Source organism: Delphinus delphis, chromosome 11, assembly GCF_949987515.2.
Source record: "Delphinus delphis chromosome 11, mDelDel1.2, whole genome shotgun sequence".
Lineage (NCBI taxonomy): Eukaryota > Metazoa > Chordata > Mammalia > Artiodactyla > Delphinidae > Delphinus > Delphinus delphis.
In genome coordinates, this window is record NC_082693.1 from 74,398,287 (window position 1) to 74,422,416 (window position 24,130).

The 24,130-nt window shown below is 39.2% G+C and overlaps 1 long non-coding RNA gene across 1 annotated transcript in view; it reads right to left on the reverse strand.

Annotated features, from left to right (window-relative positions):
- The window catches only part of LOC132433275 (uncharacterized), a 350,642-nt gene that overhangs the window by 59,857 nt on the left and 266,655 nt on the right, over positions 1-24,130 (reverse strand). Inside the window, exon 4 of the long non-coding RNA XR_009521105.1 lies at positions 20,535-20,615. This is a non-coding gene — a long non-coding RNA (uncharacterized lncRNA). The remainder of the gene's footprint in view (positions 1-20,534; positions 20,616-24,130) is intronic.

Below are 24,130 nucleotides of genomic sequence, written 5' to 3' on the forward strand. Positions count from 1 at the left end.
AGTTTTATATTTCTTCTTCTGAATTTATAATTTGGTCTCTGAATTCACACTCTTCATTAGTATTTTATATGAGGTATTTACCTTTTACATATTAATTTGTAGATGCTCTTTTTATATTGAAGATAATAACCTTTTATCAGTAGGGGGTGCTGCAAATACTTTTTCCCAGGCTTTGCTTGTCTTCCTCCATATATATAAGCATGTACATTTATGAATAGGTGGTCACCAAGGAAATCTGATACAAGAATAAGTCTAAATTAAGTGACTCCACTTTAAAAATAGACTAAAATGGGGACTTCCTTGGTGGCACAGTGGTTAAGAATCCGTCTGCCAATGCAGGGGACACGAGTTTGATCCCTGGTCTGGGAAGATACCACGTGCTGCGGAGCAGCTAAGCCTGCGCAGCACAACTACTGAGCCTGTGCTCTGGAGCCTGCAAGCCACAACTACTGAGCCCGTGTGCTACAACTATGAAGCCCGCGCACCTAGAGCCTGTGCTCCACAACAAGAGAAGCCACTGCAACAAGAAGCCTGCACACAACAATGAAGAGTAGCCCCTGCTTGCCGCAACTAGAGAAAGCCCTCACGCAGCAACAAAGACCCAATGCAGCCAAAAATAAACAAATTTTAAAATAAATAAATAAAATAAAAATAGACCAAAATGTCATGGTAAATACATTTTAAAGTTGATTTAGTCTTTATCTTTAAAATAAAATAATAAGGAATTAAGGTGATTTTTATCTGATATTAAGTCTAAGTCTAAAAATTAGCTGATTTTAGAACATTCGAAGAAAATTAGTTTATTTTGATAGTGGGTAAGGTGTAAGTCAGATTGTATTCTAGCACTTTAAAAAGTCCTCCACAGCATAAGTGTTTTCCCACTATGATCATAAACAGGATGTATTTTGTAAAAATATTAGAGAGTTTTATTCTTTTGCCTAAGGACCTCTATAGTAGTTGTTAATTGGTCCAACTCTTCTGGATCCTCATTTGTCAGCAACTTTGCTTATGATTCAAGCAATTCTCCAACATCACTGTAATCATTTCACAAAATTCTGAAACATTTATAAGATTTGTAACTTCACTTAGCAATCAATTTGTTTAGAATTTGAATTGTTTATTCATTCTCTGCAACATCAGACAATAATTAGTTTGACATAGTGGACAGAAGTAGGTATTAGTACTAATCAGGGAAGGAGTGGGGGCATTAATATTTATTAGGGGGCATTTTTGTATCATGACAACTTTGACTTCTGCTGAAACTGAAGGGACCCGGATAATAAACTTTCTGAGAACTAACATCCTTAAGGTCAAATCTGTACTTTTATAATTTTTTTTCCATTATGCCTTCTGGGTTTCCTGTCTTGTTTAGAAGTTTTCCTTGGTCTGATGATAATATTTCACTATTTAGTTTTTCCAGTGGCTTTTATTGTTCTGCCTTTTACAATTAGGTATTTACCCAATCTGGGATTTAACTGCAAAATATCTATGAAACTTTGTTATCTTTCATCTTTTATTCAAAGAATAACTAATTTTCTCAATACGTTTTTGAATAAACTTTTTGATAGTAAATTTTGGATTTTATAGACCAGCAAAGTCTAAATAGTTGTGGAGCTGACATATAGTTGTCAATTCTTAGTTTATCCAAGTAGGGATTTTTAAACCAGCATTATTACCATCTATAACCTCCACCATTTCACATGAATGACTCCAAGAAGTGGAATTTCAGAATTAAAATAGCTTAGAGTTATTAAAACTCCCTACCTTAATCTTATTTTTCCTCATTTCACAGTGAATGGGTAAGAATTTGATCACAGAGTGGAATCAGTGTGGGTACCAGTAAGTGGAATCAACTACTTTAAATAGTAACTGAACTCTTTGATTGGTTTAAATGTACAAACACTAATCCTTAGCTAGGGAGGCCATTGTAACCCCTGCATCTCAGAGCAGACAGGACCCCACCCATATCCCTCATCACATTGTAAAGATTCTGAAGCTCTGAGCGTGACCACATTACTGCAAGAAATGAAAAGCTGAAATGGATGGGACTCGTGGGGAATCACATAGAAGGCAGTTTCAATGGAAAGCACCTAATACTCAGCACAGTTCACAAAACCCAATTATGAACAATTGGTTGTGCTGAATGAGGTCAGTCCCACCACAGTCTGATGTGATGAGGAGGTCATTAGAAATCTCTAGTTGCTCAAATAAAGGAAACGGCTGAAACAAGAAGAATCAAATATCGCTAGCATTTATTGTTGAGGATTATGTTGTTGGATGATAAATTGTTGAAAATTTGTATTTGGTGATTTTTCTGTACCTCTATACACATTTATATAAATTATTTCGCCCCATAACTAGGATGATTACATCAATGCAGTGATGAGATTTGAATGTCAGTTGACATGTTCCTTTATCGCTAAGTCTGGCTGTGTAAGGTACTTATTTACATAGTAGTGCTGAATAGCACTTGTAAAGCTATCATTTTATTCATCTCAAGTTCTCTGTTATCCAAATAAAAACAAATTTCCTTAGGCATCAGTTTGGGAATGTTGCCTTTGAAATCTAATAGTAAACCGGCTGCCTCAGCATCTGTGGAGCTCAACTCATTCCATCACCTTCCATAATTATAATTCTCCATTTGGACTCTTAGAAATGTAGTGATGGGGGGAAAATCACAATGAGAAAAGAGATGACTGATCAAAGAATTCATGGAAATTCAAAGAAAAATTCCTACAAAAGGAATTTTTATATCTTTTCTCCTTTTCTTTTCTCGGTCTGAACAGGTATTGCATTTTGCAGAATAGTATGTTTTTTAAAAAGTTGCCTATAAGGTGAATTTCTATATAGCGAATCATAGTTGTCTATTGATGTCTATAAAATTAAAGGTATGTTTTTCAGGTGGAAAATATCGACTCCCCCCCGCATTAAAACTTATACATGCATCACACACGCATTTTAAAAGCAAAACCTAAAAAACTTTAAATAAAACATGAGGAATAACTCCAAGAATAAATTACAGAATGAAAACACAAAGGAACTTGAGTTGTTTTGCATTTGGAATAAGAAGGCTGAGGATTTAAAAGAAAAATAACAAAAACATCCTACTGAACAGAACATGCCAGGGGCAGAGCTGAACAGTCTTATGAAAGACATTTTTCATTCTTAACCAGAGTATGCTTGTGTGTACAAGATGACAAAATAATCAAGTGAAGAGTGAATAATTCAGCTCACCAACAGGTTGTTTCGTGTTGAACTGATGCAATGCCAAGCAGTTAGTTGGGATATTTTCCCCCTTGGAACATACGTCTAAACAAATACTCTTAAAGGAAGAAAGCAGCTGAATTTCTGAGCATAGATTCTGAAAGCCTGGATTGTGTGCCTGGCTTTGTCTCTCTGGGTAAATTACTTTGAGTTTCTGAATCTCCATTTCCTGATCTGGAAATGGAGGACATGACCACCTCAAAGAGCTGTAAGGATAAAATTAGAGAATATGCATAAAAGTATCTGGTAAATAATATACACTCAATACAGGGCTCAGAGATGGTCCACGCACTTGTCTTTTATGGTGTATGCTGCGTATTTCACATAATTTTCCATAGTTCGTTTTCTATATTAAGCTAACAGTTTACATATGACCTACAAGGAGAACCATGATATATTCAGAAAATGAACCTTCTCAGTGATAAGCCAAGGTGTGTCCTCAGATCAAAAAGAAAGCTTGGATACCACTAGGATAGATTCAACTACCAAATAATTTTTAATCACTCACTAATTCACTCCCCAAAACATGTACTTGTTGACTACCCTGTGCCACACACATGCTAGGGCTGACTGGGCAGGCCCCTGTCCTCTACACCCTTATAATGTGTTTGGGAAGAAAGGTGATATGTAACACACTTTAGTGAAATGTCATTAAGGCTATAGTAGAGGTTGGAATAAAGTATAAGAGGAAGAAATCTGTATCATCTTGAGAAGTGTCACATGGAGGCTGATATTTAACAATTTAATAAATGCTTTCATTTACAATTAAAAAACTACATTCAGCTATCATGGAATCATCTTGCTATCCCTGTATGTGTGTGCACATGCATGCGTGCGTGCGTGTGTGTGTGTGTTTTCATTTTTATAATTTCTTTTTTACGCTGGATAATTCAGAAGGTCTTTCTGGAAGCTCGATGTTCACTGACTTAACTCCCACATGAGCACTGATGCTAGCTTTTGTATCAGACAAAAAAGACAGTAGAGGGCTTCCCTGGTGGTGCAGTGGTTAGGAGTCCGCCTGCCAATGCAGGGGACACGGGTTCAAGCCCCGGTCCGGGAAGATCCCACATGCCGCAGAGCAGCTGGGCCCGTGCACCACAACTACTGAGCCTGCGTTCTAGAGCCCGTGAGCCACAACTACTGAGCCCGTGTGCCACAACTACTGAAGCTCGTGTGCCTACAGCCCATGCTCTGCAACGGGAGAGGCCACCGCAATGAGAAGTCTGCGCACCACAATGAAAGAGTGGCCCCTGCTCGCCGCAACTTGGGGGAGCCCGCGCACAGCAATGAAGACCCAAAGCAGCCAAAAATAAATAAATAAATAAATAAATAAAAGACAGTAAAGCAGCTAATGGAATTTTTTCTTTCAAATACTACTTTGATATGACTAATCTTGCTGTTTGGTCTAATAATGCAGCTCTGTGCTGACCATGCTAGTTAATTTCTACAGCTTAGAGGACTGCTTTTTAGTGCAAACGAAAACTAAAACAGAGTAGCAGCTGTGGTGTATAATCTATATATAATCTCTATTTCTATATTTTTATGGCTTGACATTCAGAATAAACCACAACTGTCAATTCCCCAGACCCCCAGATCATGATTACCTGGAATATCTGATTCTCTGAGAATTTCTAAGCTTATCTGCTTTTACACAAATTTACTTGCTAAGGAGATTTCATAAAAAGCAGTTTAACTCTGGGCCTCTTAAGGGTGTGTGTGTGTGTGTGTGTGTGTGTGTGGTGAAAGAAAGGCATTCAATTTCCAGTTTTCTCCCCACCAGTAAAACTTCATCTGGTTTTACATTTGATCCATGGAGATTCTAAAGGCAGTGTTCTACAGAAATGATTTTATTGTACCATCACATTGTTTGCATCTGGGCTTGCCCTGCAGCACAGGTGTGAGATCATGTATGGTATGGAGGGGCAGAGGGTAGTGGGAAGGGAAGCAGTGGGTGAATATCAGAATCGTCAGGAAGCTTTTCCAAAGTGTGCATCCCTGGTTCACCTCCCTCCTCATCTCAATCAGTCAGCTGCAGAACTAGTGATCAAATGAGCTAAAATGGCCAGGGAGTATGTTCTTATAGAGGGCATAGGGGCTTAAACCATTCAGGTACAGACATTACACATCTTGTCAAGGATGGTGGAAGACATTACAGACATTACTGGGGGGTGGAAGTGAAGTTCAGGAATGTGAAAGAATACCTATTCATTTGTTGGTGTGGATTTTTATCACCAAGGAAAGGTTTAGTTACCATTTACATAAGAACCATGAACAGCCAGCCAGGAAACTTCTGAACCAACTTGAGTCATCGTACTTAGCAGTTAATTAAAGTTCCCTTATGAATGCGAAAGAAATCAGTTCACACAAATATGTTGGTAATACCTTCCATATGGGTATCTGCCCACATTGTTATAAAACTGTTGTTGAAGCTAAATCAACTGATTAAGTCAAATAAACTGGATTATTCCTTGTGCACAATCATGCAGACATGTAAAATGTAAAACTATGATTTGCATAAAAATGTCTTTCCCAGTTGACCATTGCTATGGTTAACTGGTGCTTGTTGCTATAGGATCTTTGGAGCAGGTTTAGCAGAGGCATCTGGAAAATGTAAGGCCATGGGTGATGTAAGGGGGAAGTGGTTCATTGGCTCCCACCCCATATTGGTCAACGGTGAACTCACGGGCATTAGCTCCCAGGTACTTTTGGATTATGCAAGCATGAGTGGCATGGTTTCCCACAAATATCCTAAGCTAAGTGTCAGAGAGTTGAGATGAGGTACTGCCAGCTTGCACCTGCTAAAGCTGGTCAAAGCCTTCATAGAAATAGTTATTGCATCTGTGGTTAGATAAGAGGTAGGATTGAAAGGACTTAAAATCCACATGAGAGTTGCCCGGTGCACTGAAAAATAGAACATCTTTTAAAACTAAAACAAAGCTTTTTCGCAGTGCATATATTCAGTACCCAGAACAACAATGGGACGCTGAACGGAGAACCTTTAATAAATAGAAAGCATGGGAAATGCATTCAGAGTAAAAAATGACAGGTCCTAAATCTGACACTTTCTGGCAGTATGAACTTAGACCAGTTACATTCAATTTTGCTGAGCCTCAGTTTCCTGATCTCCAAAGACAGGGATAAGTGATATTTTTCTCATGGGATTCTTGAATGCTAAATGAGATGCTAAATGTAGTAGCATGGTTAGCATTTCAGAAAATGGGCACTCCTAATAATAATTATCAGCATTCAATCAAAGTCAGCACACAAGGCAACTTGGAGGGACCACGCCATGATTAGGGGCTGTAGATTTCAGTCAGCCAGGACCAGGGTAGGGAGAGAACAAAGGTGGCAACAGCTGGTGGGAACTAGTGGAAGAGCTTTTCTGGATCCTAGGGAACTTTAGATTATGCAGAACAATGAAAACCAAGTCGGGAGTTGGGAGTGTCAGAAATCACACTGACACCAGAGGTCAAGTGTGGTGACCTCTGACCCAAATCTAGGAAACAGAATGCTCAGAAGGTGGAGGTCAAGTCCTGTCAAGGGTCAAACGCAGGCAAATGGTTGTGCCAGCACACATGTGGCTCCATTACAGGCCTTCCTTGTCAGGAAGCTTGCCATTGCATTTCCTGCCATGCTGAAAACAAATAGCTAACTTCCAAGGTGTGCTCAGCCAAAAGTCTGAGAGATCAAAGATACACAGTCCTGCAAATGGCCAGATTACGCAGCAGTTAACAGGAAAAGTTCTAAACAAAACATCTGTATTATGTACTTATCCCAAGAAGTTATGCACTTTTCCCCAAAGATGTCTATAACTTAAGGAGTTCTTATTTACTATTTACAAGGTGTGACAAATTTTTCTGATTTTTTTTGAACTTCCTGTATCTTTCTGCCCTGGCCCTGTGCCTTTAAATTGGTATTGTGACCAGAATTCAGTTAAAACAAGCTCTTTAACCTCATGCTTGTAAATGTTTTAACATGTTTTACATTGATCCACAATTCACTGATTCCAAACATCCATCCATCCATCTACCCACACATCCATCTATCCGTCCATCTATCTTAGTCCATTGGGCCTCTATAATAGAATATATAATAAAATACAATAGACCGGGTGGCTTAAACAACAGACATTTATTTCTTAGAGCTCTGGAGGCTGGGAAGTCCAAGATCAAGGTGTTGACAGATTCCATGTCTGGTGAGGGCCTGTTTTCTGGTTCATAGATGGCCATTCTCTTGATGTGTGTCTTCACATGGTGGAAGGGTCAAGGGAGCTGTCTGGGGTCTCTTTTATAAGAGCACTAATACCAGTTATGAGGACGCTACCCTTATGACCTAAGTGTCTCCCAAACACTTACCTCCAAATACCATCACACTGGGGATTAAGTTTCAACATATGAATTTTGGGGGGACACAAGCATTCAGTCAGCACCATCCATCTATTCATACATTCATTTATTCATTCAACTATTCAATAATCCAATAATTTAATCATTTAACTAGAAAATATTGATTATATGCTTTCTAAATTACTGTTGCAAAGGGTTATAAGAGTATCTGGCAAATAGTATAAAGTGCAGGGGTGCCTCATGCATTTGTCTGTTAGAGTATGCTGTATATTTTATAAATTTTCCATACTTTGGTTTCAATTTTAAGCTAATAGGTTACATGTGACATATAAGTAGGTAAGTGTGTGGTACTATCTCACTGAGGTTTTAATTTCATTTAAAGGCTAATGATGTTGAACATCTTTTCATGTGCTTAATTGCTTTCTGTATACTCTCTCTGTGAAAAGTCTTGTCGTTTGCTCATTTTCTAACTGGATTATTGTTTTTTTTACTATTGAGTTTTGAAAGTTCTTTATATATTCTAGATACTTGTCCTTTAGATGGGTGGTTTGCAAATATTTTCTGCCTGTCTGTATCCTGTCTTTTCATCCTCTTAATAGGATTTTTCACAGTGCAAAAAGTATGATTTTGATTAAGTCTAATTAAGTTTACATAATCAATTTTCATGGATTTTCTTTTATGGATTTTGCCTTTGATGTCAAATCTAAGAATTCTTTGCCTAGCTCTAGATCCTGAAGAATCTCTCATTGCTTTTCTAAAAGTTTTTAAGTTTTATTTTTTACATTTAAGTCTATCATCCATTTAGAGTCAATTTTTGTATAAGATGTAAGACAGGTTGAGGTTCAGTTTTTGTCTATGGATGGCCAGTTGCTCCAGCTCTATTTGTTGAAAATGCTATCTTTCCTTCATTAAATTGCTTTTGCACCTTTCTCAAAAATTAGTTGGGCATATTTTCGTGGATTTATTTCTGGGTTCCTTCTCTATTCTGTCCCACTGATGTATGTGTCACTCCCTCTGTCAGTACCATATATTCTGATTATTGAAGTTTATGATACGTCTTCTAATCAAGTACATGATTACTCCTACTTTATTCTTTTTTTTTTTTTGGCCACACCATGCGGCTTGTGGGATCTTAGTTCCCTGACCAGCTATATCTATAGAACTCTTGCTGGGATTTTATCTTTCCTAGGTTGAATCTTTTAATACATGAATATGGTATGCCTCTCCATTTAAATAGGTCTTCTTTGATTTCTTTTGTCACCATTTTGTAGTATTTAGCATATAAATCTTATGTACATTCTATTAGGTTTACACCTAAGTACATCATTTTTTGATTAATTGTATATAGTACTGTATTTTTAGTCTGGTGTTTATGTGTTCATTACTAGTATGTAGAAATAGAATTTTTTTTTTTTTGGTATGCTTTTTGAATCCTGCACCTTGAGAAACTACCTATTAGATCTAGGAAGTTTTATTTCTTCCTTTCTGAGCTATATGCCCTTTATTACCTGTTTAAAATGTAATTAGCTTAAATATTTCCTCAATATACATTTAGAACCATATGAGACATTGTTATAATTTTTGCTCCAACCATCAAACATAATTTAGAAAACTAAAAGAAGTCTATTGTATTTAATCTTATTATTGCTAATCATGTTCTTTCTTCCTTCCCAACATTCCAGGGTCCATCTTTTATCATTTCCTTTCCATTTAGTGAATTTTCTCTAGCCATTTTTTTTTAAGGAAGTTCTGCTGGTGATAAATTCTCTTAGTTTTTCTTCATCTGAGAATTTCTTGATTTCCCTTTCATTTCTAAAAGATATTTTCACTGGATATGGGATTCTGCAGGGGCAGTTCTTTAATTTCAGCACTTGAAAAATGCTGTACTACTTCCTTCTACAAAATCCACTCTTATTCAAGTTGTTTTCCCCTTGTAGGTAAGGTTTCAAGATTGTTCTTTGTCTTTAATATTCAGTAATTTGACTATGATGCATCTTTAATGCACACTTTTGTGTTTCTTTGGATTTATCCTGTTTGTGGTTAGCTCAGCTTCTTTAATCTGTAGGTTATGTCCTTTGGAAGTTTCAGCCATGGTATCTGAGCACTTCTTCAGCCCCATATTCTTTCTCCTCTCCTTCCAGGACTCCAAGGACATGATATTAGATCTTTTGGTATTAGTTTTACATGTTCCTAAGACTCTTGTTCATTCTGTTCCCAGTATATTATTTCCTTGTTCTTTATACATTTTTTAAGAGAGAATATTATTCAAAAGTCAAAAGGTAAAATATTTCAAATCCTTCCTGATTAGTGACATTAGAAAGTCCTTTAGCCCAGGATGGCTATGAATTTCAGCCCTATCACATGCTAAGCAGTAGATGGGCTTGGATCCCCTATTTTATGGAAGCAGTTGATGCAGTGAGGGTTTAAGCTACACAACAGAGGACATATAACTATTATTACCAGTATACAAATGAGTAAGATGGGTCTCTGAGAGAGGCAGAGCAATTTGCCAAAATAACATAGCGAATTAATGGTGGAGCTACGATTTGAACCATGGGCACCTATGATCTCCAGCTACAAGATGCAGTATTGACCAAGGTGCCCAGCTGCAGCACACTGAAATCTATTGCAGGCATGCCGTGTAGGGCCATTCCTGGATGACATGGGGTTCTCTGACAGCTCACTTTGCCTTAAGAACTCCTCAAGATCCTTGCCACACCTCTCCTAGACGTCACAGCAGTCTAAGATGCTTCCACACAACCTGCCTCCCTGTCTCCTTCACTTAAGGTCAGACAAGCATCACTGATGTTGGCTCACCCAGCCTATCCCAGCTCCCTCTCCCGTTTTCTCCAATACAGGCATTTCCCTTAAGAAAATCCTTGCATGTTTAATACCAGTTTGGCATCTGTTTCTGGAGGAGCTAAATTAACACAATCAGGTAATCTGATTTAAGAGCCCAAGGTATTGACTACCACTCCATAAGTGGTAGAAAGAAATAAATGCTTCTGAGGAATTATTTAAGATTCCACTGGGGAGATCAAATAAAATAATATATGCGGGAAGATTTTATAATCTCTTAAATTGACTGCAAATGCAAGTTGTTCTTATTATTTACAGTTCACACAGCATAGTTTGCTGTGGACTCTGCCTGCGCTCAGCCACTGGCCTAGGTGTGGATGATTTCCAGTGTATCATACAAGCTAATGATTGCTGCTTTGTGAGAACTGCAGATTTATCACTTTAATTTTTATAATACTTATCATAGCCATGATTTATAAGGCATGTTAGTGACATTACACCCTAAGTTGGTTTTTATCCAAATAAACTGGAATTTGGCAACAACTTTTGTAAAAATTGATATAATGTGCACCTAGCAATGATCACATTCATTACCATCCCAGTTATCTAAATTGTCTTTAAACAAGGGTGTGGTGAGTTTTCGGAGAACTGATAATAAACTCCACACTTGTTCTATCTGTTCCACATCAAAGGTAATTGAAAGCTTACCTGTTATTATCTGGCCTCCTCACCTGGGAAGCAAGATCCTGCATGTGAGGAGCTCTTGTTCATTTAGGCCACAAAATGATTTGAATAAATCACTTAGCTATCCTCAATAACTAATATAAAATGATTCTGTTATTACTGTTAAATAGACTCCTGACATTGAACCGTGTCAGAATGAATTAAAGTTTACCAAAATGCCAAGAACATTAAATAGAATATTTCAAAGTGCACTTGGAACAAGAATAAAAACATGAAAAGGATAAGCTGACTTGGGGTAGAGGGTACATGATTAATGCATGACAAAAACAAGTTAAAGTTCTCCACTCCTATATGTTTTCATCTTTACCTCAAAAAGCAATAGACTGGAAAATATGGGAAATAGAAATTCAGTTTACAGGAGAATCAAAGCCCAAGATAGATGAGCAGATAATAAGAAAGCATGTCACAATTATATGAACTCAAGTCTGGATGAATTACACTCTAAGGTAGTGATAATCATGGAAAATGTTTATTATCAGATTCAGGGTTCTGCTCTAAGCGCTTGATATATACACCCTAACTTAATCCTCACAAAAACCTGGAAAGTAGATGCTATTGTTTTCTCCATTTTTCAGATGGAAAAACTGAGGCCTGGGGAAGCTAAACAGCTTGCCCATGGCAGGGCTGGGATTTGAGCCCAGACAGTCTGACTCTAGAGTCTTCTGGTCAGCATACGGTTCACAGATCAGCAGCATTTTTATTACCTGGATGTGTGTTAGAAATGTGGAATCTCAGACCTATGGAATCAAAATCTGCATTTTAATAAGATCTCCAGGTAATTCTTACACACACTGCATTTTGAGAAGCACTGCGCTAGAGACCATATTCTGCTGCTCAGTCATATACTTTGCTATCTCCATCACACTAAAGACCGAATAAATGTGAACGCAGGACACTGTAAATGACCTTTTAGAAATCACAAAGTATGAGAGGGGTAGAAGGAGAGAGGTGATGAACAAACCCCATGGTTTTCAGAAAGAATGTAAGAGGGAGGGGGGGATCAACAGAGTAAAATCCAGTGTAACTGATAGAAATTCTTGGCAAATTCTAAATTAGAGAGCTAAAAGATGATCTCAAGGAACCAATGTGGGTTCACTAAGAAAATGTTCTGTCAAATGAACCTGATTTCCTTTTTGGATGGACATACAGATATCAGGAAAATACCACAATTATATTATACACAAATGTCAGTATCAAGAATGAGTTTTGGTAAAGTCTTTCTTGATATGCCTGTTCATAACATAAGCATAATCAGTAGCTAATTGAATAACTATATCCAAAGCAGGTTGATTAATAGATCATTGTAAATAAGCAAAAAGGTATTATCCTTTTATTCATTCAAAAAATGTTTACTGAGCATCTTCTAGGTGCTGAGGATACACTGATGAACAAGACAACATTCTGCTCTCACAAAACAACAACTAAACAAATAAAGATAATTACAGATGTTAAATAAAAATAAAGCATACACATTAGCTAGAGTGAGAAGAGGAATATTTCTTAGGTGTTGACATTTGACCCAAGACCTGACTATTAAAGGGGAAGCAGCCACGAGGGGATCTGATGTAAGAGCATTCTAGACCAAAGGACTAGCAATATATGAAGGCCTGGGACTGGCCATGAGCTTGGCATATTGGAAGAATAAGGCAGATAAAGTCTGCAAGGCCAGGTCAGTGCAGTCTTGAAGACCATAGTAAGTGTAAGGGAATTCAGTGGAGCATTTTAATTTGGAGCATGATGTGATCTGATTCATGATTTTAAAAGATCAAAGACTGCCATATGGGGAAATAGATTACAATGGGGGAAACGGGAGACTCTTGTTCTTGATTCAGGTCTCACCATCTTTATTGGAAATTTAGATGAAAACTCTGCAAGGATATAAGATTTCATGACTAAATTTGTACATACAGCTTAGCTAAGGTCTTCTGTGGTAGGTCATGGATTTGCAATGAAATGAGCAGTCTTGAAGTAGCTTCCAAAATTAGCAGATAAAATGTAAAATACTAGAAACACAAAGTTCTGAACTTAGCTTAAAAAAGAAAGTCCCATAGGTTCAGTAAGGGTTGAGAGAGACCTGGTTTATCTGAGTTTGCAGGGAAAAGGTAAATTTTACTTAACTTTTTGGCCAATTTGAGACAGCATATACTGGTTTTCAAAATCCTAATGGAGTTTTAGGTTGCATGGAAAGACTTAGGTAATGATTCTTAAATTTGAGTAAGTATCAGAATCACTTGAGAAATGAAGCACAGGCACAAACACACAAGTGTGCTAGGTTGCTTTGGCTTGTGTAATGCTCTGATGATAGTTTGTGATGTCCCAAAACTGCAGCCAGGAGAGTAAGTCCACAATGTCTGTCACACTGGAAACATACGTCACAGATCCAACAGTCATGTCTCAAGGAGGTCAGTGGTATTGGAGAAGTAGATGTTGCGGGTTACAGAGAAGATGTATGGCTTTCAAGAATGGAGATATTCAAAACCCTTGGAGATTTTTAGATAGGGATGTTCCATGCACAATAAACTGATATTATGATGTCTTAGTGAATCAAATAAATTTGTTGGTACAATTAGTAATATTGCATGGTTGAGGGTCTAAAAATACAAAGACATAGGAATTCAGTGCAAAATAAAAATTTTCAGTGCCCATTGTGGAACCCTGAGGGTAAAGATTTTTTTTTTTAATGTTCTAAAAATCCAGTGAGAGAGATGGACATGGGGGTTGATAACAGAGATATCCACAGTCTTATAGGGAATAGTAGAGAGGCACAGTCCTTGTTCCATCTGGGAGTTCACAAGAGACTTCCTGGAAGAGATAATGCTTTAGCTGAGTATTAAAGATGAGTCAGACATAATTAGTCTGTGAAGAAGGGTGGGATGAGTGTTCCAGATTGAAGAAATAACTCCCACAGAGGCATGGGGCTGGAAGCAGCAGGGCACATGTGGGGAATTAAAAGGGTATTACAAGAGGAGAAAGGGAAAGGGGCAGTTATTGGGAGAAAACACTGGAGAAGGATGTCAAAGAGGGTCTGAATAAGTAGTTTAGTTCTGTAAAGATGGGGAGATTTTAAAGATTTTAAGTATTTTAGAGATTATTCAGCAGCTATGTAGTCTTAAATGAGTTAAGACAAGAGGCAGAGGGACTACTTACAAGCAAATCAGGATGACTCTAAGAGCTTGGGTTACAGTAATAGTGGTAGGAATGAAAAGAAAGAGATGCATTGGAAAAAACACTTTTCAGAATATGAAATCAGCATAATATGGTGATAAATTAAATGTGCATGCATGAGGGTGGGTGGAGATGGAGAAGTTAAGGGTAACTAATTCCAGTGACTGGTGTAGTGTGGTGCCACTAACAGAGCCAAGAAAGAAAACAGAACAGAAAATTTGGGGTGAATTCAGTTTTGGACATGTCGTTTGAGGTGTCTATTCTACATGCAGGTTGAGAGGTCCAGGCTGAAGCTCAGAAGAGAGTATGGGGCTCAGAAGAGGGATATGGATTGGAGGTCATCAACTATAGGTGGGAGTTGAATCCATGAGACTGGAGAAGGTTACTCAGGGGCAGTGGGGAGAGGCCTGGTGAAATTAGTGCACCCACACCTTCCAAATGTATGTCAGATGCCAAGTTAGGGCAAAGTCATGATGGACTCAAGCTGGTTGGGTCTACATAGGGGAGACTGTCATAACATGCTCCCTGCTCAGGGGCTCAAGAAATTGGTTTAGGGAAATAGCAAGTTGCTCAAACACTAAGGAAAATAAATAAAATACCTAGTCCAAAAGACTTGAGCCAGTTATTTCAGGAAATCCCTGAGCTCTATCTCTCAGAGATGTAGTTGATTCATGCCTTTATTTACTTTTCATTGGTCCTTGTTTCATTAAATTATAATGAGATAGGTGGGAAGGTACATGCCCTTTCTCAATGGTGAACGATTTGTCATGAACAGAGTCTGACAACTTGCCCATAGACGGTAAACTGAGAAGCCTCTCCAGATCCAGATCATTAGGAAGGACTTTCCAAGTGCCAAGCAGTTGCTGCTTCTGTTGCTTGTTTCAAGCCCTTAGAAAAGTGCAAATTATCCCACAAGCCACTGGGCAAATGCCATCTTGCCTGCAGAAGTAGCCTAACTCTGTAGAAGCATCACTTAGGAGACATCAAATTCCCTGAGCTTGTCCACACATGACAGCTTGTGAGGGCCCCTAAGGAAATCAAGGTTATTGAAGAAAATATCACTGGTTGGCCTGCAGGTCTGTCTTTCTCACCTCCTATGCCTTTTGCTACTAAGCAGATGGTGCTGTGGCACTTGTTAGGAGCCTGGGCCTAATTCAAGAGCCTACTTTTGCTTTCACTGAAGCTACTGAATTTGAGGGGACCTGGGGAGAATTAATATACCTCAGTATTCCTCTAACATCTTTTCCCTGTGTGATACATCCATTCTCACCTGCTGTTTTCATATTGTACTCCTTTCATCCCTCTGTCTCATACTGAAAGCCTGCTGTGCTGGAATACTGCCTCTATCATTCTTAACAGGTTGCACACACCATCAGAGTTTGCAAATGGCAATGCCCTGCTAGTGGAAATCTTTTCCTAAGGCCTCCTTCCCAAATGTTCCAGGCCAGCAGGGGTTAACTAGAGTCTTGCCTGTGAGCCTGTCTCTGGGAAGCTGACTTGTTCCTACTTGTCTGGCCTGGAACTTCTGCAGCCTATTTCAACAACACCTTTTTTAGTTGAGCAAGGTTCATGGAATAACTGTGAGGGTCATTGCTAGGGAGAAAGTCAAAGCAAGAGGAACAATTAGATGATTAAATTGAAAGATGTTCTTTACTAAACAATTCACCACAGTTCCCAAAGATATTTACACTCTGCCTCTTTTCCAAATTCACTTACAGATCCTCTCCTGCCCTTCAAGCAATTATTCTCCTCAATTCAAGTGTCTGGAAGGAGGCTGGGTAGAAAGCAAGGCTCGATTCCTGACTAGAGCTGCTGGATTCTTCAACTACTGACCTCACCTCCAAAAGAATCTTAATAGCCCAATTTAAAGACTTGTCATTAGGTAAAAACCCAATTTAGCACCTTTATTTGTGAGGCAGAAATTCTTTGTACCTTGTTGGTCTAGATTTACAGATAGATAGATAGATAGATAGATAGATAGATAGATAGATAGATAGATAGAGTAATGGTTACTTTTGAGTGTCAACTTGGCTGGCTCATGGTGCCCAGATATTTGGTCAAACATTATTCTGGATGTTTCTGTGAAGGTGTTTTTTGTATGAGATTGGCCTTTAAATCAGTGGACTTCAAGTAAAGCAGACTGCGCTCCACAGTGTGGGAAGTCCTCATCCAATCAGTTGAAGGCCTTAATTGAAGAAAGACTGATGTACCCTGAACAAGCAGCCAGCAGACTGCCTTTGAACTAGAACTGCAACTTTTCCCTGAGTTCCCAGCCTGCTGGCTCACCCCATCAGATTTTGAACTCTCCAAGCTTCCATAATCACGTGAGCCAATTCACTAAGATATATCTCTTTTCCTCTTTCTTTGTACACATCCTGCTTTTTGGGTTTCTCTGGAGAATGCTGATTACATAGATAGATAGACAGATACACACATACATACATACACAGATCGATAGATGACAGTTAATACACTTTATAAGTATTGCCATAACATGATTCCCTCAGATAGACAGATAGATAGCAGGACACATGGGTGGAGGGATGGGATGGAAGGTTTGGGGATAAGTTATCTTTTGAGTGTAGACTCAAGGAAAGCCCTGCTTCCTCCCTGTAGATGAAGCTAGGGTTCAATGGGAATAAACATTTGTTTTATGGTTTAAACGATTCATTGTTTTCCCTTCAGTTCTTGTAAGAACACACTGAGTACCTCAGATAAGCCATTCCAGCCCAGCACTGCAGGAGTCCCTGATTGAGGAATATGAACCAAACCCCCTTCAAAAGAAATTATCTCCCTGCCTTTCTGGGACACAATAGCCTGACTTTAACCACTCACCTTTTTTGGCCTCCATATATCTGTTTGAATAATTATTATTCATCTGCTGGGCCTGTCACAGAATTCCAGCTGTAAATAGCGCTCATCATCACCCCCATCACCACAGCTGGTAATGAAGAGAAATGTGTCGGCTAATGAGGAGAGCGGCCACCATTACAGTAATGAAGAAAAATGGACAGAAATGCCGCAGGAATGGCACCTCCACTATTTCCTGGTGTAATTGGCATGAGGTAATTGCTTTTTTATCCTCCCTGGCTTCACCTCTGCAAACTACTTCCAAATTCCTTACATTCATCACAAAATAGACAATTGAAAGTAGTGTAATAAATTAAAAAGGGAAAGGAGCTCAGCTTTGTGGTACCAGTCTTAAAAGAAGGAAATAAGAACATTTACAGGATTAATAAAAAGGATAATAGGAGGAGGGTGGGGGGGATCATTCCTTTGTTGTTATTTTTGTCATTAGAGACCAAGCCTTCTTTCAACCACATACAAAGACAGGCTCCAACAGGAATAACTCTGAATGTGTTCTAAACACATATGCTGCGGCCACTACTGCCACTTAAAAGGTTCCTGCTCACATGCAGTAAAATGAAACATGAGGCAGGCCTACTTTCATTCTTCCTGCTGATAAACCCAGGCCTAAGAGCAGCACAGAAATTAGGTCTGCATTTTGCTGGTATCTCATGTACCAACATGAACCTTGTTAGGGCAATGTGTGTAAGGCATGACAATTTTCTGGTTTGCCCATTTTCAGTGCTTTGCTCTGGTTGGGGCTACTCTGGGTACAGTCCTTGGAAAGATTCTTAAGCTCAGAATTTTACAAAACAATTAAGAGACTTAAGAACAATGACCAAGCCCCATGAAAAGAATCATGTTCAATTAGTAAAGTTAACTTAGGTATTTTTTATTCTTTTAGGAATACATCTACAAATTCTTTGATATTCCTCTCTTTCCGTTAAGTGTGAATATAGTGAGTGTGGGCTCGATATAGTGACTTGCTTCCAGGGACTAGATTACAGCAGAAGTGATGGTGTGTCACTTCCATATTAGGTTATAAAAAGATGCAGCAAAGGTGAAAACAACCCAAGTGTCCCTTCACACGTGAATGGATAAACAAGAAGTGTATATACATGCAGTGGAATATTATTCAGCCATAAAGAGGAATGAAATTCTGATACATGCTACAACATGAAAAAATCTTGAAAACATTGTACTAAGTGAATAAGCCAGACACAAAGGGACAAATATTATATGATTCCACTTATATAAGGTACCTAGGATAGGCAAATTCATAAAGCAGAAAGTAGAACTGATATGAACAGAGGTTGGGAGTTAGGCGGATGAAGAATTATTGTTTAATGGGTATACGGGGCTTCTGTTTGGGATGATGAAAAGGTCTGGAAATGGACAGTGGTGATGGCTGCACAACAACTGAATGTACTTAATGTCACTGAATTATATAATTAAAAATGGTTAAAATGATAAACCTATGTTATATATTTTTTACCAAAATAAAAAGGACCCCCCAAAAGACTGCACCTTCTGTGTTGAGTGTTCTGCCTCTCTCTCTTTCTGTCTCTTGGACCACTCACTCTGGGAGAAGCCAGCTACTGTCTTGAGGATTCCAAGGCAGCGCTATGGAGATGCCCACATGGCAAACAACTAAAATTTCTGGACAACACTAGCGAGAGATTGGCGACTCCAGTGAGCAAGCCTTCTTGGAAACGTCCTCCAGGCCCATCCAAGTTTACAGATGATGCAGCCCTAGCTGATATCTTGACCATAACCTCAAAGGAGACCCTGAGCTAGAACCACCCAGCTAAGTCACTCTGGGATTTCTGACTCTCAGAGTGTCAGATAATAAATGGTGGTTGTTTTAAGCCACAAAATCTTGGGTTAATTTGTTACACAGCAATAGATATTGAATACAGTATAACTATATATGTACAAATTTACAACAATATTGAATGAGATAAATTCACAATAATATTAGATGATAATAATCATCTAAAACAAGCTTCTGCTTCTTTCTACAAAGCAATTGGGGGCATGCTAGCTACTGAGGTTAAGAAAAATGTCTATGTCCTGATGCCATTCCTTCTCAGGTTCCCTATGGTTCCCTCTCCCACATTTGTCTGTGTGGGAATGGGTATTTTTATATCAACTGCATTCTTGGCCTCTGTCTGCAGTAATTCAAAATGCATAGTTCAAGTGCAGAATCTGTATTTCAACTCTAAATCTAGCACTCCAGATATTACTTGGTTACTGCAAAGACACACACTAACTGGGAACTCCACAAACTAACCCCCACTATCTGTTTTCTTCTCTCTCTCACTCTTCTTAAATTCTATCTTTATTCCAGTGATGATGAAAGCAATTTTTATATAGCTCTGGAGTTCGTAATTACAATAACTATCACCAGAAAAGGTCTTCGCCACTCACCAATGTCTCTTATAGACTGGATGTGGGCCGTCTACAAGCAGCATATAGGAGGTAAGACCTGGGAAACTGGTTGACCCAGGAATAGTGTTGCCTATCTGACCTTTTGAGGACTCACTCTTTTATTGGGGAACGACCCAAGAAAAAGCAAAAAAAACCAAGCAGAGGTGGCAGGTCATGAGGCAAACAGGAGAAGGATAGGAGGAGACTTCAACAGAGGATCAGTATGGAATAAAGTTAACAAAGATGGAATAGGAAACATGTTATACCATAAAGTCAGGCATCTAAACCATTAATCCATAAACTCTGACTATGTGACAGGGCATTACTTTGATTGAGTTTGGGCCAGATTCTTAAAGGAGTCAAATTAGGCTAGGAATCAGAAGGACTGATCTCATAAAGATTCCATTCTCTTTCTCTCCCTTGCAAACACCACGTGTACATAAGTCATTACATGTTGGCATCATAGGTTCCTTTAAATATTTGTAAAGTAGCATAAAGTAGGAGGCAGAAGATAAGGGCCCTAGGCACTCTTAGAAGATAACCAGATAACTTCAGATATGGCTTTAGTCTCTCCAGGCCTCTGTGTCATCTGTAAAATGAGGTCATTCTACCCAAGACGTTTGGACTGGACCAAACGATCTACTGAAATTCCTTCTAACTCTAAAATCTGCAATTCTATGGGTTAAATTCTGATGCCCATACACTCCTCCATAAGGTATTCCTAGGGAATCATCCTAGCATGGCTACCTGGACAATTCAAACAGTTTCTCCATCTCCATATTACACATCCTCCAACTCAGAACAGAAGCACAGTTTGTACTCTCAACTCAACATCTCAGTTTTTACCCTGAAAACTCAAGAAATACGAACGGTTTAAGAGTAAACAGTGGGGATTGTGAGCACCTATAGTCAGAGATTTATTTCCAGGGAAGTTTTTACCTTAGATGAAAGATGGCACTCCAAGGGGTGAAAACCTGGCTGAAGGTCCATTCGATCAATATGGTAAGCCTGGAACTCAACCTAGGGCAACAAGAGAATGAAACTTGAAACTCAGTTCGGGAAATATACAAAGACGCTGCAAAGCTACGAAGAAATTCCAGAGGCCAAACTATGTCAACTTCACTCTAAACCTGGTGGGATATGAGTTTAGCTGGTGCTCGGAACATGTTCTGGGGAAGTGAAACAGCAAGTGATTGCTTTTTTCTTTTTTTTTTTTGAGTTTTACCATTTCTCGTCAGGTGGAAGAATCCTTGTACATGAGTTCTCAACCAGTCAATGAAAATCTGCTGGTAAATCTCAAAGCCTGATCTCATAGAGCAGAAGTCAGTGGCCTGGGGGTTGATAGTCTCCCCAGGGAGGAATGAAACATCTGCTGGAAACTCCCCACCTCCATCCCTTGACCTTAAAGCTCTAGAGAAAAGGAAAAGCGGCTTCTCTTGACAAAAAGATTGGGAATCCCTGTTGCCATGTCTTACTGTTTCTTTAAGGCTACCATGGAAATGAAAGATGTTCTCAAGCAAAGACAGGTCAAATCTATTAACAGAGCAGGTGAGGCATCTCCCTCCTGAAAACTGTGGAATAACAGAAAAGAACCTTTTCTGACAAAATGAGTATTTTTGTTTGTTTGATTTTGTTTCACATTTATTTATTGAACAGTAGGGAGAAATAATTTGAATAAGAAAATAGCTAGTTATTAGAAGAAGAGGGAATAATTTCAAACATGGAGTCCCCTGTAGTTTATACATCATGTAAACTTGCTGCTCCATCCCTCAGCCTTTCCCATCTCCCTTCAGCAATCCTGTTTCCATTCTCTCCGCTCCCAGAGAATCACCAAGAAGCTGAGTTCCAGTAGCACTAGCCTAATACACATTTGATTCTTTTCTCCAGCCGCCAAATGGACCATCTTCCCAGAACTCTTCCCATCATTAGAGGGGAGAAGACGAGTTGAGCAAGTCTTTCTCCAAACTATAGCCACATTTTTATATTAATCTGACACCTGTCATCTGCTTTATTTCCAGGAAGTTCTTCTTAGCGGGAAGGTGGCACTCCAAGGGATTAAAACTTGGCTGAATGTCTATGAGAATTCATTAGATAATATCCAAAAAGCCCTCCAGAGGGCCTTGCTAAATACAACCAAAGATGGTGCAGTGATTTCCTAAACCCAAGATTTCAGGTTTACTTTTGATGTTCCCTGGATACTAGCAGTGTTTGGCTATATAGAGGAAGGAGAAATATTAACCAATTTTTATTCCAGCTGACCTTTTACAGAGACAGGAAGTAATTTTGCTTGAATTCTCCATTTCAGTCTAGGACAGTAACAGCTGGGCAGGGATTTTGCCCAACACTTTGTGAGGTTTACACTCAACTGCCTTTGTCAGATTGGCATTTTATATTAAAACAATAGAGCACTGTTATTAAGACACCATACTGCTACAACTTTAGGAAGATGCTAAACCAAGAAACTTTCTCTGGACCACTAGAGTCTCCATGACTGTAACAGTGTGATGTGTTTCAAAAAGCCATTTCAGCCCAGGAGGTTATAGTAGAATGATCAGGAATCAGACTGTCTATATTTGAAGATTAACCCTACCATTTGCTTACAAATGCTGTGATCTTCAGGAATTCCCTAGCTGTCCAGTGGTTAGGACTTGGCACTTTCCCTGCCCAGGCCCAGGGTTCAATCCCTGGTCAGGGAATTAACATCCCACAAGCCATGTGATGCAGCCAAAAATAAATAAAATAAAATAAAAATAAATAAAATAAAATAAAAATAAATAAATAAAACAAATGATGTGATTTTGGAGACAGCAGATCACAGGGGTTAAGAATATAGGCTTTGGAGCCAGACTGCTTGGGTTGGAACCTTAATTCCACCATTTACTCGCTGGATGATCGTAAGGAAGTTCTTCAAACCTCTGGGCCTCAGTGTTATCATTTGTGAAATGGGGCTGTTAATGGCATCTCCAAATGTTGGGGGAAGAATGAAGTAAGTTGATGCATGTAGGTGCTTCAAGCGATGTCTGGCAAACAGTATCAATAAATATTAGCTATCATGATTGCTATTATTCTTTCCAAATTTTCAGCATTTCATCCAATGCTGGGCAAAATCAACAAAGAAAGGGAGCTAACCAAGGAGAACTCTGGGGAAAATGTTGAATTTGGCAAAACTGGGAATCAGGCAGAACTTATTCTTTGGCACTCTCGCCATTTTTCTCTCTCCTGTTAATGTCCAGGCTCCTTATATAACACTGTACCCAAGCTCTAGATTTTTTTTTCTGCTCTCCTCCATACCCACCCTTCACAAATCAACTTTCACCCACATTAGCTCTATTCCTTTAGGACTTCGCTCTGAACTAGGTGATAATATAAAAAGTAAAAAATCAGGGCTTCCCTGGTGGCGCAGTGGTTGAGAGTCCGCCTGCTGATGCAGGGGACATGGGTTCGTGCCCCGGTCCAGGAAGATCCTGTATGCTGCGGAGCGGCTGGGCCCGTGAGCCGTGGCCGCTGGGCCTGCGCGTCCGGAGCCTGTGCTCCACAACGGGAGAGGCCACAGCAGTGAGAGGACCGCGTACCGTTAAAAAAAAAAAAAAAAGTAAAAGATCAACTCTGGTTTAAGATAGTAATGAATGCTGGGAAGTTAATGTTATGCTTTCTGGATGTCACATTTGCATTTTACAAAATGAAGATTGCCTTATTACCAGGAAGAGTGACCAAAACTGAGAACTTCAGTTAATGTGCGAGGCAGGTAAGGGTAATAATTCTGGGCAGGTTGACCATTGGTTTTCTTTGACTCACAGATAAGCTGCTACTTCCATAACCCATAGAGCTTGTCCTAAAGTTAACTGTTTAATATAAAGCATCATAGACACACTCCTAGGCGAAAGCAGAACACATTGTGTTTAAACACAGCGTTATTAGGTTGACAGGCACGGCATCGAGGCTGCAATGTTACTGGTCCCACAGCTCCCAGGGCTGCTGTCAACAAGGCACGACAAATTGGACCAGCCAAAATTTTCAGTCACGTCTGATTTTCCTGAAGATGCAGATACACCTGCTGAAGATGTTCCAGACAGAGAAAAACCGAGATTGCAGAACAGAGCGAGCCGATGGAGGAGAATGGCAAAGGCCCAGCGTTGGCTTCTGTCACCCATTATTATAGCCCTGGGATAGGCAGCATTCTGAATTCAACAAAGGGGCCAAGGGTAAGGGGATTTGAGTTCTAGATCCATCTCTGCCATTAACTGATTGTGTCTTTAAGCAAGTTGAGTCACTTTATTTTGGAGGGTCGTATCTGCAAAACTAGGGGAGAGAGAGGCTCAGTAGCAGTATCCCTCGTTCTTCCGAGTCAGAGGTCCCAGGGGATTCCGGGGAACCCCTACAGCCCTGCAGAGCAACTTAAATGCCTCTACAGACAGGCAGTGGAACGCAACAGGGTTTCCTGATTAAAAAATAAATAAATAACCGTAAGGAAATTAAGATGCTGAGAAGATTAATCTGGGGGAAAGGAAAGTAATATAGAATAAGGCAGAGAGTAG